Source organism: Gorilla gorilla, chromosome 7, assembly GCF_029281585.2.
Source record: "Gorilla gorilla gorilla isolate KB3781 chromosome 7, NHGRI_mGorGor1-v2.1_pri, whole genome shotgun sequence".
NCBI lineage: Eukaryota > Metazoa > Chordata > Mammalia > Primates > Hominidae > Gorilla > Gorilla gorilla.
Window position 1 is genome coordinate 59,486,315 of NC_073231.2, and position 19,263 is coordinate 59,505,577.

Sequence of the window (19,263 nt, forward strand, 5' to 3'; positions counted from 1 at the left end):
GCCCGCACCTCAGGAAGATGCTGGGAAAGATCAGAAGAATCCAAGCACTACTTGCTGACTGGAAGAAAACAGCAAAAAGGAAAAAAAAAAAAAAAAAAAAAAGACCGATTCCAGTGTTGCTCCCCACCCCCATCCTTTCTTCTTCCAAAGAGGCTTCTGTTCAGAGAAATTAAAGGACTCTGATAGCAGATCACAAATTCAGGACAGAAAAGCTCCACTATGTAGCCAGAGACTGTATTGTGGGTAACCAGACGTTGGGCACTTTTTTTGCTTATGAACTTTTGGACACCATTCGAATAAAAGACTATTTGTTCCTGGACAAACACTCACCAGCAAAGAAGCTTTTAAGAGGAGGGGATATTTTTGTTTTGCATTTTCTCTTTGTGAAAAAAAAAATGAGAGAGTGAAAGAGATAGAGAGACAGAGACCAAGAGACACTTGCTCTACTTACTTTTCACATAAAAGAACTTAGACTAATTTGTTTACTATTGCTGGGGATTCATGTTTACAAGTTCCTGCAGCATTGTGGTAAAAGAAATGCTATTTTTAAAAAGTAAAAACCCACACAAGTCTCCATATTCAGGGTTCTTCTTCCCCTTCCTGCTTTCCTCACTCCCCACTTTCATTTCACAGATGGCCACAAACACATGAGCCAAGTCGAAGCTCAAGAGGCCCTTGTCTTTCTCTCCCAGACCCCTTTGAGACTCCCCTGTGAAAGGGTCATACCTGAACTTGGAAGGCAATCTCTAGTTCAAGTTCAGTGGAATTCTACTTGCCACAAAAGTCACACCCCACCTGTGCTCCTTTTCAGCAGACCAAACTCCTGGCAGTCCTAAATACACACCCTAGATTTCAATCCCCCAACCCTTGCAATTTTCATTTTCCTTATATACAGGGACCATTTCTGAAATCAAGCTAGCAAGATGTTGAATAATGTCCTTTTTAAAAGAGGGTGTGCCGTAACTGGGTCACTAACTGTGTGACTAATCACGGGTGCCTGTAACCACAGTGACTGTGGCTTCAACCTGACTTGGTCACTTGTAAACCACAAAATGACCCAGCCATCTGCAGGGGCTGCTGGCTCTGGAGTTCGAGGCTCTTCCCCCGCCTGTCCCCTCCTCACCCACAGGAGAAATGGGAGCAGCCCCTGGCTGGAACCACCCTCCCCTTGCCTCTGCACTGGCAGCATCTGGGAGGGAGCTACTCACTTCAAATCTCTTCTTACTCAAGTCTTTACAGGCCTGTGTTGTAGAGGCAACCGCAGCAGGCGTTTGCAACAGTTGCTCTGGCCTGAGTTCCATTTAGCAACACCAAGTCCAAAGGAGAAAAGGAAGGGGTCTAGAATACATTTTTTTTTTCAAGAAAAAAACAAAACAAAACTGGAAAAGTGGCCTGAGAAAAACTTCCCCCAGCTAGTTTAGGGCTCTTTGTTGTGCCTAACATCTATTCATTGCACTAAAAGTTAATAAAATCCATAAAGTTTTCCCCAATCACTAAAGCAACTTAAGGAATTTTCAAGACAGGTGTGTCCTTTTGCCCAAGGGTCCCCAAATGTATCCTAAGTTAGGAGCACTAAGGCTGCAGTGCCTCAATGCAGGTCCCTCCCAGGGATCAGCCCAGATTGGGAGCTGCAAGGAGGAACAATTAACCCCTTACCTTCTGGAGACCCAAGTTCATTTTGGGGCATCCTGCAGCGCTTTAAGAAAAATCTTGGCCAGGTGCAGGGGCTCACGCCTGTAATCCCAGCACTTCGGGAGGCCAAGGTGGGTGGATCACCTGAGGTCAGGAGTTTGAAACCATCCAGGCCAATATGGCTAAACCCCATCTCTACTAAAAATACAAAAATTAGCCGGGCACAGTAGTGGGCGCCTGTAGTCCCAGATAATCGAGAGGCTGAGGCAGGAGAATCACTTGAACCCGGGAGTTGGAGGTTGCAGTGAGCCGAGATTGCGCCATTGCACTCCAATCTGGGTGACAGAGAGAGACTCCATCTCAAAAAAAAAAAAAAAAAAAAAAAAGAAGAAGAAGAAAAAGAACAAAGAAAAATCTTAGGGCCAAAGGGCTTATTTGTAATTGAGGAGGATGATTGGTGGTAGTGGTGAGGAAGATCTGCTCTCACTACCTCTCAGCATGAACCCTCCACCCCATCTCTCTGAAAATGGCCTTACTTTTTTCTTCATGGTCTGGGTAAAATTGGTCGAAGGTACACAAAAGACTAAGCAACCTCTCTTTCAGCCCCACCCCCTTACCTGTGTTCAACCATTCTCTTAATCATCAATCCCTTTTTTTTTTTTCTCTCCTTATCACATTAACTCAGTAGGGCAACTGCTGCCGTCCTGGGGAGGGAAAGAGTTTTCTCCAAAAGGACAGACGGAAGCAACAAATGGGAAGGAAACTGACAAAGCTTGTGAAATCCCAAACCGGATTGGTAAGAACAACATCATAAATTATGGATCCCTCGAGCCGCCTCCGGCCTGTCACTGCGTGGTCTGTCTCCACCGCCCTGCCCGGCGCGGGCGACACTTGTCCATGAGCGCGGGTCTCTCGGGCCTCAGATGTCCCCGCCCGGCCCGGCCGCAGCGCCCCGCCAGGTGGCCCAACTTAGGGCCGCAGGGGGCGCTGGGCGCTCAGCCTGGAGGGACGCTTCAGCTGCGGGGACGACGCCCCCCAGCCAGCAGAGCACAGGCTCACCATTGTTTCCGGAGACCCCCACGGGAACACCCTGAGCTGGCCTGGGCGCTCCGGTCCGAGGGGCCAGGGCCGAAGAAGGGAATGCGAAGGGCGCCAGGGGCGGGCGGGCGGAGAGGGTGCGGGATGTGCCCGCCTGCCCCGGGCACGCAGGGCCCGCGGCCTTGGTGGGCGGTGTGGCGGGACCCAGGGCAGCGTGCGACATCTGCGCGAGAGCGCGGGGGCGGGAGGGGACGTCGTCACACTCAGGACGCCCATCTGGACAGGCTTTCCTCCCGTGCCAGAAGCGAGGAGGGAGAAGTCAAGGTTAAACGCTGCGGCGGGGCTGCGGGCGGGCACTGGCGGGGGCGCACAAAGCCGCCGGCCCCTCCACTCGCGCCCAGCTCGGCGCACGCCGCCCCCAGCCCGCCAAGAGCCCCGCGCGGGCTACCGTGGCCCCACCTTGCCCTTTGTCTTTCCTCCGGAGCAGATGTGCTGTGACCCCTGTACCATTCGGGCTGTCAAGATTAAAGGAGCCTCCACTCTGTTTCGAAACTGCAACTCTTGTCCCCCAGACCTCATCAACCCCACCTCTTGTTTTTGTTTTTGTTTTGTGTTTTTGGCCACAAGTCAACCACTCATCATAAGGTGGGCAAACCCCTCGGTCCACATTTAAATTTGTTTGTGTGACAAATTGTCCTGCAGTTCCACCCTCTTAGCTACTGTAACCAGCACCAGAGAAACAATGAATTACGAGATTAAAGTTACCGAAAAACGACTCATCCTGCAGATGTTGTCTGCTGAAGGCTGTTCTATGGACAAATATGTAAAGGGTCTTTGTGTGTGTGTGTGTGTGTGTGTGTGTGTAAAGCCAACAGCCTCACATTTGTTCTTTGGTAATTTGTCTTCAATATGCCTCCCCCCGACCCCCATGATGAAAGGTCAATTATCAGACTCAAAAATAAGCAACCTTATCTGGCAAGCCTGTACTCCCAGAAATGAATGGGAGAGCTGGGGTTTCTCATGGGGCAGAGAAAAGGGAACTCCAAATCAAGCTGAATTGTGTGTGAGTCACACTCTGGAGAAAATCGTGGGTAAAGGAAATGTGGGGGGCGGTTTCCTGGATTTCTGCTGCAGGAAGAAACCACCGAAGGGAGGAGGGAGGGCTGTTAGGGGAAGAAGTGAGGGAGGGGTGGAGGAGGAGAGCGTGGGCCGGGAAGGGAGGGAGAAGGGCCTCCTTAAGGCCGAGAGAGAGGGGCGGGGTGGATCGGTAGGAAGGCCTGGGCTTTCTTTGTTTAGTTGGTGTGGGCTGGGGCTGGGCTCAGTGAATGCGCCTAAGTGTGCACCGCGCGGTCAGCTGCCCGGCGAGGTAACAGCTGACACCTGTGCGCGAAGTGCAGCCTGCATTAGCAGCATCATTATTCAGCATTAGAGCATTACAAAGATAATTACTGCGAGTTAGAAAAGCAGAGGACAGAGGGAATTGAAACCCCAGACCCCTTGACTTATCAAACTCCCAGGTTACGAGTGTAATTTCAAGCAGCTTTGGGAAAGTCACCTCTCGCAAAGCTGTGAGTCTGCCACGTTAAAGGGGACGCTCGGAAGACCCCACAGGTGGAGCCAGTGGCCCAAGGGCTCTTTTCCAGGTTTCATCCTGGCTCAAAGATCAAATTAGTGTCATAGATAGGATGCTGAAGGTCATCACACTAACATTTTCTGGTCTCCAAAGCAGTTCTACTTAGACTATCAGAACCAGCCTTTTTAAATCTAGAATTAAATGGGTCAAATGGAGCAGAGCAGGTACTTTGGTCTTTGAGTAACAATGATAGCCTCAACAATTAACAACTGTCCAGCTCTTTTTGTGTCAGATCCAATGGAAACACATTTATGAATTCTCTCCCTCAATCCTCACAGCAACCTTAAAAGGAGGGCATGATTATTACAGCCATTCGATAGATGGGAAAAATGAGGCTTTGAGAAGAGTCAGCAAAGTTCTTCAGCATTTTGCTCCCACATTTACTCTGTGCTTTTTCTTGGTCTAGAGCAGTGATCCCCAACCTTTTCAGCACCAGGGACCATTTTGTGGAAAACAAATTTTCCACAGATGTGGGGGGATGGTTTTGGGATGATTCAAGTGCATTACATTTATTGTGCATTTTATATCTATTATTATTACATTGTAATATATAAGGAAATAATTATACAACTCAGCATAATGTAGACTCAGCAAGACCCTTGAGTTTGTTTTCCTGCAACTAAATGGTCCCATCTGGGGGTGATGGGAGACACTGGCAGATTTTCAGGCATTAGATTCTCATAAGGAGCATGCAACCCAGATACCTCACATGCACAGGTCACAATAGGGTTTGCACTCCTATGAGAATCTAGCGCCAACACTGATCTGACAGGAGGTGGGGCTCAGGTGGTAATGGGAACAATGGGGAGCGGCTATAAATGCCAATCCTGGTCCATGGCCTGGGGGTTGGAGACCCCTGGTCTAGAGAAGACTCAGGCCTACTGTGCCTCCGATTTCCCATTGGTCAGACAGGAATACAATCCCGTCCTACTGCCTAGAGGTTGAGAAGTACATGCCTTTGATTTTGGATAGCCAGTAAATCCCTTTCGCAAAGCTTGAAATTTGCATGAATGCCAGCTCTCCAAACACACATTCTCTCTGCTTGCATCCTTGGTTGGGTCGGAAGCAAATCTCACAAAAGTAAGTACTGTACTGTATTGTGATTTCTGGAAAACAAAGTATGTTTAAGAAGTGACTTCTTTTATAGATTGGTATACTAATTAGTGAAAAGTGTTTCACAAACTGGTTCAGCAAAAAGTTTGCACTTGGCACATCTGGCTAGCTATGTGGGCCATAATAAAGTGAAGAACTTGGGAATCAACATTAACTTGAGCTTCATCTAGGCCAGTAAACTCATTTCCCATCTCCTGACTCAGACACAGTAGGCTTGAGTCTTCTCTAAACCCGGGGTTCCCTAACCCCCAGGCCACAGACTGGGAATTTTTTCTAACAACTTTTTTTTCTAACACTGTAGTGAATGAAGTCAGAGAGGACATTTAGTTTCTGGTGTACACGTTGAGTTTATACAATCAGATTATGATACCAAGGAAGTACTATTATTAATAATATAGATCATAATTATTAATAGAAATGACTAACATGAACTGGGAAATGATGATGGGTCAGTTATGACACTGAATGCTACACATTCATTATCTCATTTAATCCTTACAATGAAAGCCCTGGCTTCTACTCCTTCCCTAGTCCCCTCTCCACCCTCTAGCTAGGGAGCTCTTTTTTTTTTTCAGGAACACGTGCACTTTATTGAATGCCATTGTAGAAAAGTGTGTGAGGATAAAGGGCCGATACAGGGCGAGGAATGGAAGGTGGAGTATGGGGGAGACAGGTCATGGTCAGAGCTCCTGGCCTGGATGCTGCCTCCTGTTCTATCGATAGACTTGGAAGATCAACACTGGGATGATGATAAACAGAATGATCATGAGGATGTGCAGAACCAGGGCCCAGATGTTCAGGCACTTGGCAGTGGGGGCATAGGCCTGGTCCTGCTCAGGTCACCAATCGTTTTCCTGTTCCTAGACTTCATGGAGTAGGCGAATGCTATGAAGCCCAAGCAGCAGGAGTTCATGAAGCGGTTGTTAAACAGGGACCAGATGACATGGTCGGGCACAGAGGTCTTGCTGCGGATGTGGATCATGGTGGACGTTGAGGGAGGAGGGTTGTAGGGCACCCTCAGCACAGCCACCTCTTACTCCTCCCTGAGCATCTCACAGTTGCAGGGTGGCCGGTGTTTGAGGGAATGAAGAAGGTTTGGACCATGTGGTTCATGGTGTCCAGCGAAGACCAGCTGTCAGGAGCTCTTTTAAAAATGTGAATAAGGCATGGTGGCTCACGCCTATAATCCCAGCACTTTGGGAGGCCGAGGTCAGGAGATCAAAACCATCCTGGCTAACATGGCGAAACCCCTTCTCTACTAAAAAAAAAAAAAAAAAAAAATTAGCCAGGCATGCTGGTGGGCGCCTGTAATCCCACCTACTCTGGAGGCTGAGGCAGGAGAATCACTTGAACCCAGGAAGTGAAGGTTGCAGTGAGCCGAGATTGCACCACTGCACTCCAGCTGGGGTGACAGAGTGAGACTCTGTCTCAAAAAAAAAAAACTGTGAATGAGGTCAGGTCCTGCCCTTGTGTTAAAGGCTTCCAGTGGCTTCCCACTGAACTCAGGAAAACTCCAACTGCTTCTCTGGGCCTACAAGCCAGCACCACCTGGACCTGCCTCCTGCCAATTGACTCCATCAGCCCATAGCACATGCCTCCACCTGCTTGGCTTCTTCAGCCTTTAAAGACATTCATACCTCAGGGCCTTTGCACGCACCCCTTCCTCTGCCTGCAATACCTAGCCCTTGCCTGGCTAATTTATTTTTTTAATTCTTCCATTTAAATGTCTCCACCTCAGGGAGGCCTTCCCTCAAATCAATCAAATCACCCTCATAACCTATTCTTTTTCTTCTTAGCTTAACACCATGTAAAATTATCATTATCATTATCATTATTATTATTATTATGCCTCCTTACACCTCCATTTTTCTCCCTGATCCCTAAGAGCCAGGAAGTCAGGGATAGGCATTGCTCTCCATGTATCTTCAATGTATAACACTTTTGGACCATGCAACAATGTTTGCTAAATTAATCGAGAAGCACCCTCAGAGGTAGATACTATTATTATTGTTATGATTATGATTATGATTATTTTGAGATGGATTCTCGCTGTCACCCAGGCTGGAGTGCAGTGGCATGATCTTGGCTCAGTGCAACCTCCACCTCCCGAGTTCAAGCGATTCTCCTGCTTCAGCCTCCCAAGTAGCTGTGATTACAGGCACGTGCCATCACACCTGGCTAATTTTTTATATTTTTGGTAGAGACAGGATTTTACCATGTTGACCAGGCTGGTCTCGAACTCCTGACCTCAAGTGATCTACTTGCCTCAGCCTCCCGAAGTGCTGGGATTACAGGCATAAGCCACCGTGCCCGGCTGTAGATACTATTATCCCCACTTTATAAATGAAGAAACTGAGGCATGAGGATGTTTAATAACTTGTTAAAAGTTACACAACTGGACCTGGGATGGGCAGGTGACTATCTCAGATTGCTACCATTGAATGAAACCAAAAACAAAATGATAAACTCACATGATCTTGAAAAAATGTTAAAATCAAATTGGACTCTGTAGAAAATGAAGTTATCTTGTGGACAGTTTAAATTATTTACGTAAAGGAAATATCTCCAAATACGTCAGAGATTAACACATCAGCTTGCACATTTATTCCAGCCACACGGGTTAATATTAACATATTCTGTGACTTCAGATGCAATGTTTCCTACTATTTCTGATTTCTTAAAAGGTTTCGAACTATTTGAGAACTTGGACTGTTCTCTTCAAACTGTATGGGCAGGTGGGCATTCCGTCCAGTCATTTCTGCCCTCACCTTAGGGAACAAGCCGAATGTGGTTTTATTGCACAAGTTTAAAAGCCAATGCCGCCACAAACCCAGTGACCTTCTAGCTACTTTCTAAATCTTTAAATAACTTAGAAACAGCCCTCACCCAAGGGAAGGGTGGAATTTAAATTAAAGAGAAGGGGCTGATTTTGTGCTTACATTGCTGAAGTCCCTTCAAAATCAAGTGTCCCTGGTTTCTCCAGACAGGAAGTAGACAGCTTTTTTCTAACAAGGAAAACACCATGGGTCTTATCTCTGTGTTGCTTTCACAGCTTAGATAAACCTGTGTGTCCTACAGAGGAAATGCAACAGGGTTCCAGCAAGAACCTGTATGCTGCGGGAGAAGCTCCCTCCAGAGAACTGAAGTCTTCCGTTTCCTTCCAGCGGGAACCATAGCTGCTCTGTAGGAAAATACAGGAATTTGATTCACATAGAACAAAAACCAACAACCCTGAGGGGTAAGGGGATTTTCCTGAAATATATGAGTTTCCCTGGTTTCACATGATACTGTGTATGGTTTATACTTCATGTACCACAGAAGGCTGAAAATGGTCATTTCCTGGCCCCTCCAGTGGTGGTTTTCCAGCCAGGAAAGCATTCTGACTAACCAGTCAATGCTATTTTTTTTTTTTTTTTTTTTTTTTTTTACTTTGAGTCTTCATGTTACTGAAAGAAAGCCGACTTGTCCTTGCAGGGGTTGGGGGAGAGGGTGGGGTTTCAGAGAAGCAACCTCGAGTTGGTCTTGTTATCAATCATCTCTGCCTATTGTGAGAGTTTGAACAGGCAAAACCTACCCACACACACTGGCGTGATATGCATTTTCAGTGTGTTACTTAAAGCATAAATGAACCGTCATCTGCTTTTCCATCAGATTAGGTTTGGTTTTTAAATATAAATATTCAGACCAAACTGAGATTTTTAGAACTTTGTAACATACAAACTTGATTGTGAAAATATAGACAAGAAAGATTAAACTATTTTTAGTGTTTTTAAGTACAAAACTCTGTCTTCACTGGTTTGCTTACTCTTTCATATGTTCAAATGTATATACATGAGCACCAGTGTGTGCAGTGAAGGAGTGGAGCTTTCAAATCTTGAGATCTCTACACAACATTTATTTGCTGTTACACTTAAACGAGGTTGAAGTTCAGCAAAGGCAGGCAAAGCAGGCCTTCAGTTTGCTTTGGTTTCATAGACACATCGATCATTTCTTCTCTTTTGTGTGGTCGTTGTCAAAATTGTCTGTACATGGAGGCACCAGCAGGGCCCATTCAGCCCTTCAGGAAGGGCCCCCTGACACGCAGAAACTCTTAGTATACTAGATGCAATCAACTGTCTGTAGAAATGATAGACTCTGGGTGATAGTCACAGAATGCATGGCTTAGAGAAATTTAAGAACCCCAGGCCCAGTGGAAGGTGAGCACACGTTTCTAGGAAGGCAATACCATGTCACCAAATGGGTCCCTGGGCTGGTCACAGTGAATGAAAAGAACTAATCTCAAGAAAGACTCTTCCAAATTGAAATGATAAACATGGGGACTTTTAGAAAGATAATTTAATCCAGAAATTGTCACTCTTTCCCTAATACTGTTGGGGAGAAGAGGGGGAGGAGGATAGCCTGACCATAGCTAAAATTATTATGTGCCCTGAGATGGACTGCCCTGCAATGGAGATGGATACAGGAGGCTCTTATGGACAGACACCAGCAGCCACCAGTGTTACACATATTCTTGAACATTTGGCTGGTATATTTTGCACTAAGTATGCATAAACTGGACTTACGCTTCACATGTCAGTTTCTTGTGATTTTGATTAAGCAACAGGCTGTCCTAAGCCAAACACCTCCAGGTGCCCTAACAAATCATTTCTTGCCCTGAGAAGCCAGGACCAGACTAGAGACTCACTTTGGTAGTGCCCCTGGGAGACCAGTCTGACCAGCCAGGTGGCCCCCTAGATGACCTCTCTGGCTTCTCTCTAATTCAAACAAACAAACACACTGAAATGAAACCTCAGGACATCGCAGGAACCCATGAGGAATCCCTGTGAACTATCATTTCTTTACAACACTCATACCAGAGTTGCGACTCGAACATCTGATGTTTAACATGATTCATTACTATTCATCAAAAGGCAGTTATTTTTCAATACAATTTTGAAAACATACACCCCTGAGTCAAAGTTTCTAAGGATTTTTTCCTCCAGGAATAAATGTTTGAGAAAGAATCTTCCTGAATAGACATATATATTTTTAATAGAGCAAGAAGCCTGGAATACGTTCCAAGAAAATTAAAGGAAATGCCATGCTTATCACTATAAGGTATGCTCAACGTGGAGAGTAAGACCTCTTAGGAAGTAGAAGAATGAATAAATGAATGAGTGAATAGGGTGCCTCTCAGTGAGGGAATGAGTGAAGACCACTCCCACTGTTTTCTGGGGAGATATCTGTTCTCAGGATTTTTTTCACTGCTGGAAGGAAAGTTGAGTGAGATGATTATGCCAAGCAGCCGGGAGACAATTAACCCAGGTTTCCAGAGAACATCCTGGTCCTGTCTAGGCTGGTGCTCGCCTCAAAGGCTTCCTCATCAGCATAGAGTTACTCAGGTGAACCTTCAATTTCCCTGAAGGTGTTAGACGAGTAATGTAAAAATCTAGAAGAACTGAGGTCATAATGTGATAAGTAACAAAACTTTGCAAGCCTATTAGAGGGGAAAATTGGAAAGGTTGCAGCCAATTATTAATAAGACAGATGAACATGAGCTGTCTAGAAAGCACTTGGACTCTGGGAGACATTGCCAATGCAGAAACGCGCGGAGCAGAGGAGGGGACCAGGCAGCCCCAGACAAATCCAGCCAGGAGGAGCGTTTTGATCATTCATGTTAAGTGAGCTAACATAAAATCAAGATTTTTTTTTTTTTACATTTAGAAAAATTTGCATTTTCACCTCTGTCTCACACACATATGAATGAAATTCTTCATTTTTAGTCTGAAGCTATTAATCCAGGTCAGAAAGAGAAGGATAAAGTGATTGACCTCATCTAAAACACCAAAAAGTTCTGCTTTTAGGAAAATGAAATCACCACACTTCCATTGCAGAGGGTCAGGAGCCCTGGGTGCAATATTTAATGAGGCCTTCACTTTTGGGCTCCCGCAAATGCAGTGCTGGTGCCTGGGTGAGGGTCTCCTTAAATTTTATGCTAGCCTCGTGCTAGTTCTGACTACCAGTAATCACAGTTGGGAGGGAGGAAGACAGCATGGTAGATAAAATGAAGATTCCTTTATTAAAATGAAATTAAAGAACTGTTGGGCTTCCCATTTTATTAAATTTTATAACTCAAATTACAAAGCTCCTAAATTTCAATTACATTGAAGTAGTCACGAATCTATGCCATGGCCCTGTGTAAGACTATGCTTTTAGAAGCTTCTCTTACTACTCCCGTCTGTGGTTTAATAAAATTGTTTCTTGCTACCTTTGAAACCCATCTGCCATGCTTTGTACTCCCTGTAGGTGTGGAATAGCTGAGCAACGTCTTTTTTAACCTTTGTTTTTCTTTTTTTGGGGACGGAGTTTCGCTCTTGTTGTCCAGGCTGGAGTGCGATGGCGCAATCTCGGCTCACTGCAACCTCCGCCTCCTGGGTTCAAGCAATTCTCCTGCCTTAGCCTCCCAAGTACCTGGGATTACAGATGCTCAACACCATGCCTGGCTAATTTTTTTTTCTGTATTTTTAATAGAGACGGGGTTTCACTTTGTTGGCCCAGCTGATCTCAAACTCCTGACCTCCGATGATCAGCCAGCCTCAGCCTCCCAACGTGCTGGGATTACAGGCATGAGCCACTGTGCCTGGCCAATCTTTGTTTTTCTAAAAGCATCTCTTGGTCACCTTTTAGCTTTTCTTACCCTCTTTCACTTTTTCTTGTCCAACTCATCTTCCTTCAGTCACTGAGGTTGTTGGTTTCTAGAGTTTTCATCCAGCCATGCATCCACCAGTGGTATCACCTAGAGTATAAAAAAGCACATTGCATCTACTCTATAAAGATCTTTCTTTCAGCAAGTGTTATGTTAGGTTTATATAGCATAGACAGAGATAAAGAAGGCTGGTCCTTTAGGACAAATACCAAATGTGTTCTTTAGGCCATGAAGTTCTGATTGTTGTACTCCTCTGAGCAAAGCCACCAATAGTCGTACCTTCTATGTGGGTCCCTTAATTTATAACACAAGATGTGGCTCTATCATCCTGCTGGATCATCCTAGGCAAAGGCATCGGACCTGAAGGAAACAATCTGGAGGCTGGTTGGTGGCTCTGAGCTGGCTTCCCATGACCCTGCTGATTAATAGGGACACTCTGTCCTAGATGCTAACAGACCCAATTAGATACACTTCCAGGGAACTCAATGTGAGGCTGTAAAAGAGGAACAACAGCAGAGTAAGCAGAAATAGGAGGAGGCTCAGAAGAGAAAGTAAACAGGAGGCTTGAGGGCGTGGAAATTGGGAGGCAGTAAAAGGCAGAGTTAGTATAGTGAGGAGGTAGAGAAAAGGAGGCAAGAGAGACTGCATGGTAGTGACTGCAGAAACGGAGGCAAGAGAAGTGGGAACGGAGAGGATCTGAGAAGCTGACGTAGGTCGTTTTTGCCTGTGAGCATCCACTGCCATTTCTTCGGCCACAGCAGCCTGGGGATCCTTGGGTCCCCCACCCCGTCCCGCTCTCAGGCCTTTTGTTTTTTCAGAGAGTGGATTGAACCCAGCATAGCCCCCTGCTCCAGGCCCAGGACTGGCCAATGAGAGCATCACTCACACCTTCGTGGCCTGGCCTGGTGCTGGGATTAGCATATGACCCAAACCAGGGTAGCAACAGCCAATGGAACTGGCTTCCAGAATGCCCATTGTAACTCTCTGCAAAGGGACACTCTCTTTGCTGCAGTGGGCAAGCTAAAATTGCCAGGAGCTGACATATGGAGAAAGTGGGTCCCAAAGCGAAGTCAACCCAGAGAAAAGCAGAGCTGAGAGATGGAAAGAGAAAGGCTGAGTCACAAAGGGGGACTACGTCTAGATGGCTCAGATACAAGAGGTGCCATCAAGGGACGCCGGGGAATGAACATCGCCTGGCACTTGCTTGTGAGGACAACATAACTGGATACAGCAAGGAAGGAATCAGCCACCTTTATTCCTAGCATATGTATATAATTCCAAAACAATGCCTGCTGAAATAAAGACGCTCAGAACACAGTTGCTGCTTAGCCAGTGATGGTTATTTTTATGAGGACATGATATACTTATTATCACCCAGTGGTGTCATATCTCACACTCGCAGGGAACAGTCACAAATTTTCAAAATTACTCTTGAAAACCCCTTAGGAGGCTGCCACATTGCAAAGTGGGGATTCTCCAAAGCCCAAGACATCCAGATTTTCCTCACTGCCGGGCAGATCACTGCTTCTTGAGCAAATCACCAATTGGAGTTGTTGGTCTCCATGTCGAGGCTTGTAGAGAAACCACCTCTTTCAATGCTAGGGTCACTCAGCTCACACCATGGGAGGCCCTTGGGAACAGAGACCCACTGGGGGGATGACAGACTTCCAACTCCCAGCTTAGCCTTCTTCCCGGGGTGTAGTTCATTGAGCAGCACCCAAATATTAACTACCAGGAAAATCTATCTGGAAAGTAATCTGACACTTGGATTGTCTCTCCCCCAGCATGTTAAGAAAGCTGCATTTTTGGAAAGTAAACTTTGCGGTAATTCTAAAAGAGTTCTTGGATTCTTCAAAGTGTAAGAGTGTAGCAACGCAAAGGTTGGCTTCCCGCAAAAAACTGTAATAGTTGATGATAAAACCAACACACGTACCATTTCCTCCCTGACCACCTCTGACCTTATTAAGTGAGCATCTTTGTGAGAGCTCTGCCCCGGGGAAACAGTGTGGCTAAAATTCTTACCACTAGGACACACGAGGTAAAGGTATTGATTGTCCTCCCAGAGCCAAAGATTCAGCTTAAAGGAAGAGGCTTGATTCAGTTAGCACACACATTACATTCTGAACGCAGAATAGATGAAGATTGGATATCATTTGAGAGGGCACAGGAGGACCTACAAAAATTGAGACCGCAGAGTATTGGCAGGGCTCGGGGGTGGAAGGAAGGAGCTTGGAATGAAGAGTGAAAGTCACTGAAGGCAAATATTCCAGTTGACTGGATCCACACCTGGCACCTGGGAGGATTAAGGGGGTGGGGCAATAAGTAGAACCAAAGAATATTCCTTTTTATTTTTTATTTATTTATTTAATTTTTTCTGAGACAGGGGCTTGCTCTGTTGCCCAGGCTGGAGTGCAGTGGCATGATCACAGGTCACTGCAGCCTCAACCTCATGGGTTCAAGGGATCTCCCTGCCTTAGCCTCTCAACCAAGTAACCAGGACTGCAGGTGTACATGCCCCGGCTGATTTTTTTTGTTTTTTTGTTTTTTTGCTTTTTTTTTTTTAGAAACAGGGTCTTACCATGCTGCCCAAGCTGGTCTTGAAATCCTGGGCTCAGGCAATTCTCCTTCCTTGGCCTCCCAAAGTGCTGAGATTACAGGCATGAGATACCACGCTCAGCCCCAAGGAACATTCTTGACAGGCCAGAAATAATCGTCCAGAAAGCATGGGACCCTATTATTTATTGGTTTCTGGTTTCTCTCTACTCCTCCTCCCTGTGAAACATAGCAGACTAATATAATTCTTAAGAGTTCAGGGTCTGAGTCAGATAAATGTAGATTCAAATCCTGACTCTGTCACCTGGTAGTTGTATGCCTCAAAGCAAGTTATTTCACTTCTCTTTGCCTCAATTTCCCCATCCTGCCAATGAAGGTGATAATAATTCTTCATATCTCAGAGATTGTCATGAGGAATGTAAGAAATAATGGCACATAGAAAGTGTTTGGTAAATATTTGCTGCTGTAATATTTTTACCATCCTTAATTATTTATGCAGTGTCTGTGATAATTTACGTGTGTATAGATTATTGAGAAGCTACCATTCTCCTCTGGGCATGCCAAGGCTGTATGGAATGCATAGGATGTCACTTTGATCATGTGTGTATATGTTTACAGTCAGCAGAAATTAATTCACATACTAGATGTGTCTTTTACCGCAGGCTTCTGGGTCTTGCTTAGGAAAGACCTTGAGCAAAGGAAGAAAGAAGCTTCAACGTCAATAGGTGAATTTTAATCTTCATCAGAGCGGGCTCTTATTCAAATGAAGTCAAATGACATGTGAGACTTCTTGGACCAGCCTCCCTTGATAGGCAGGTGGAAGCTTTGGTCTTTACATTCCACGAGTGAGTTTGTAAGGAACTGGCCTTTTCAAAGACCCCAAAATCAAACCAGAAGGGAAACATCTGGAATATCTTCATAACAGCCTCCCTCACACACACACTTGTTGAGAAGTGGTTACTCTTCTTTAGAATTTCATATTTCTATTTGAGGATGGATTTTCCCAATGTTGGCCCCAATAGGGAACTTGCTCTTGTTTTTGAAGAATCAAGAGACATCTTTTGATAAGAATACCACATAGATTGTCTGCTAAATATGTTTTCTGCTGAATACCCGATTAATGGTGGTTTGCTCTCATCTGGGTTTTGCATAAGGAGATTTAGATCCATGAAATCATCTACTCATCTTTTAGAAAGTAAACCGGTTAAGAAAGTAGGCTCTGGTAATAGGTAATATTCATTACCGTTTCAAACAACTCTTTTTTTTTTTTTTCTGTTTCATCACAGTCCTAATTAATTTCATGGCTCAGGTACACGAAGAGATTTAAAGCGATGTTTATAAAATGAATTAGCCTCTCCCTCATCTTATTTAGAGTTCTCCATTGTGAATATACTCAAATTGTAATGGAGAGGCAATTTATGAGAAAGCTCTCTGGTGTCCTTGATTCTGTATCCTCTAGAGGATTTATTACTTCAGCTCTCCTCCCTTGGGGCCAGAAGACAGACCATGTGGCTGAAAGACAGCAGCTTTGATGCTTTTCATTGAAAAAGAATTGTTCTGGAAACATCCCATTTGGGATATTTTGATAAGGCTGAACAGTGGGAGTGTGGAGAAGAGAAACGGGGTACATCTATATCTCATTGGTACCGATGCAGGTTTAACATGAATGAGGTTGCAAATCTAGGTGTGTGACGCTGTATGCAGTCCTGCACAGCCCTGGAATGGGGCTGGGGAGACCTAGTTCTAGTTCTGCTTCTGCCCCTATCTCGCCCTTGACCCCGGAAAAATCACATATTCCCCTGGTCTCCTACTTTCTCAGCAGTAAATGAGGGGGGTTGAAACAGATGAGCTCTAAAGTTTTTTCCAGCCATGAAATTCCATGATTCTGGGTACAACTGTAAAACTATTCATTTGGCTACTTCTTATTTCCACATATCTTTGGGGTTTGGATGGTTGATTACACATATTCTCATCTTTGAAATTATTTCTCTTTGCTTATATTGATCCATATAATGATTTTTAAAAATATGGTTAAGCTAGTCCCTCGAGCTGTGTCCAATAGGCAGCCAGTGGTCACGTGACTATTTACATTTAAACTTGTCGTGCCATTACGCTGGCTGCATTTCAGGTGATCCATGGCGCATGTGGCTAGTGACAACTGTACAGAAGAGCACAGACACAAAAAATTTCTGTCATCACAGAAATTACTCCTGGAGAGCACTGTGATGAGGAGGAAACCTGTTTCTAAATAAGAGACTGGCTCAGGGGCACAAGACTGGCTTCCTTCCCGGGGGATATTCTTCATTCTAATCCCAGGTTGATAAATCATGATCTCTAAAGCCAGTCCCATAAGCAAATACTCAAATTTTTGGCAGAATTTAAGGCATCCCAAAGGCCTGTTTACAAATACCATCCTCCATCCCGCCCGTGTTGCGCACTCTCTGTCTCCCTCACCTCCCCCTCCTTTCTCTCCTCCCTCCGCCAGTCATGTACATGTAGTGCCAGGGCCACATCTAGTATCCCTGATATACCAGCTCAGAAAAGCGGCAGCTGGAGAGGACAGAACATAGCGTTTTCCCTCCATTCAAATGTGCCATTGGTTACAGGGCACAATATCCTTTGTTTGTGTGTTTCTTGTTGTTTTGTTTAATGAAATATTACTGTGAAATATTACTTTTAATGAAATTTTACTGTGAAATATTACTTTTCAGTAGTAATATTACTTTTCGGAGACCCTGTGTGGGTTGGTGAAAAAAGGAAAGTTGGCTGTCGCACGGGTGATGAGCATAAGCAGCTCTTTGTGCCTTTTGAGTTGGATTTGAAAAGAAATAACTTGATTTTCCCATCTTCCATGGCTCTTAAACAGAGACTTCAGAGAGAGTTTTTGGTAGTATATTTAGGCAACAACTTCTGGTTTCAGTGACGAGGCAAACACCATATTCTGCCCCTCCTAAGCCTCGCAAGTGTCCCGGGTGAGCTGAGTGTTGCCTAGTCCCTGCTGCTCCCACCACCTTATGCTGCTCAACTGAGTTGAGGAAGCAGAAGCTTCACTCTGCAGCTTCACCTCAACTTTCCTTTTGGTTGCTGTGGCCTACAAATTCCCCGTGTCTTTGTTTCTGTCCCATGAAGGGAAAGAAAGTGGCTTTCAGGGTACAGTTCTGGAGGCAGGACAGTCCAAGGTCAAGGGGATGCGTCTGGTGAGAGCCTTCTTGCTGTGGGGACTCTCTGAAGAGTCCCAAGGCTGTGCAGGGCATCACATGGGGAAGAGGCTAAATCTCTGTTTTCTGGTTTTAACTTTCTATTTTGAGATAATTTTAGATGCAAAGATGAGTTGCCAAAATAGTACAAAGTGTTTCTGTGTACTCCTCATACAGCTTCCCCTTTGTTAACCCTTAAGTAACCATAATATAATTATAAAATGAAGAAACTCGTATGATGCTGTTAGTCAAATTGCAGACTTTTATTTGGATTTCACCAGTTTTTTCACTAAGGTCCTTTTTCTGTTCCAGGACCGAATCCAGTGTCCCACCTTGCATGTAGGTGTCATGTCTCCTGCTCCTTGCCCATCTGTGACAGTCGCTCAGCTCAGTCTTTCCTTGTCTTTTGAAAAATGCTACTCAGGTATTGTGTAAAATGCTCCTCAGTTTGGCTGTGCCTGATATTTTCTCATGACTAGACAGAGGTAATGCATTATTGGGGAGATATTACAGAGGGGATGTGGTCTTCTCAGTGTATCATATTTTGAGGTACCTGATGCCAATATGTCTTATGACTGTTGATGTTAACCTTGGTCCCTTGGTCAGGGTGGAGTCTGCCAGGTTTCTCCATAGTAACATTATTACTTTTCCCTTTGTAATAAAAAAGGAAGCAGGGAGCAAATGAGATAATTTGAGGCTATGTAAATGTCCTGTTTCTTTTCAAACTTTCTCTCACTAATTTTATCATCCCTCAGTACTAAAATTGCCTGCAGCAATATGAATATCTGAGTTGTTCTACACTATTGGTTTAATAACAACCATGGGGCATTAAGAAAAAAAGCACTATGTTTTTTATATATGTATATATGTATATATACACACACATAAATATTTGTGTATATACACACACAGATATATACACACACACACATATATACACACACACACACATATATATATATATATATATATATATATATATATATATTTTTTTTTTTTTGAGACAGAGTCTCACTCTGTTGCCCAGGCTGGAATGCAGTGGTGCAAACTTGGCTCACTGCAACTTCTGCCTCCCTACCTCAAGAGATCCTCCTGCTTCAGCCTCCCAAGTAGCTGGGACTACAGGCACACGCCACCACCCTCAGCTAATTTTTGTAATTTTAGTAGAGACGGGGTTTTGCCATGCTGGCCAGGCTGGTATCGAACTCCTGACCTCAGGTGATCTACCCACTTCAGCTTTCCAAAGTGCTGGGATTACAGGCATGAGCCACCGCGCCCAGCCAAAAGCACTATATTAAATATATTTATCAATTATAAGGCCCACCTTGATTTCAGAAATATTGAAATATGAAAAAAGGAGAGACATTTCTGAATGGTTGCAATTCAGCCAGTTTGCTGATGCTAAAAGTCTC

The 19,263-nt window shown here is 44.8% G+C and overlaps 1 pseudogene; it reads right to left on the bottom strand.

Annotated features, from left to right (window-relative positions):
• Positions 1-6,129: 6,129 nt before the first annotated feature.
• LOC101146425 (interferon-induced transmembrane protein 3-like) lies at positions 6,130-6,590 on the bottom strand (annotated as a pseudogene).
• Positions 6,591-19,263: the final 12,673 nt, after the last annotated feature.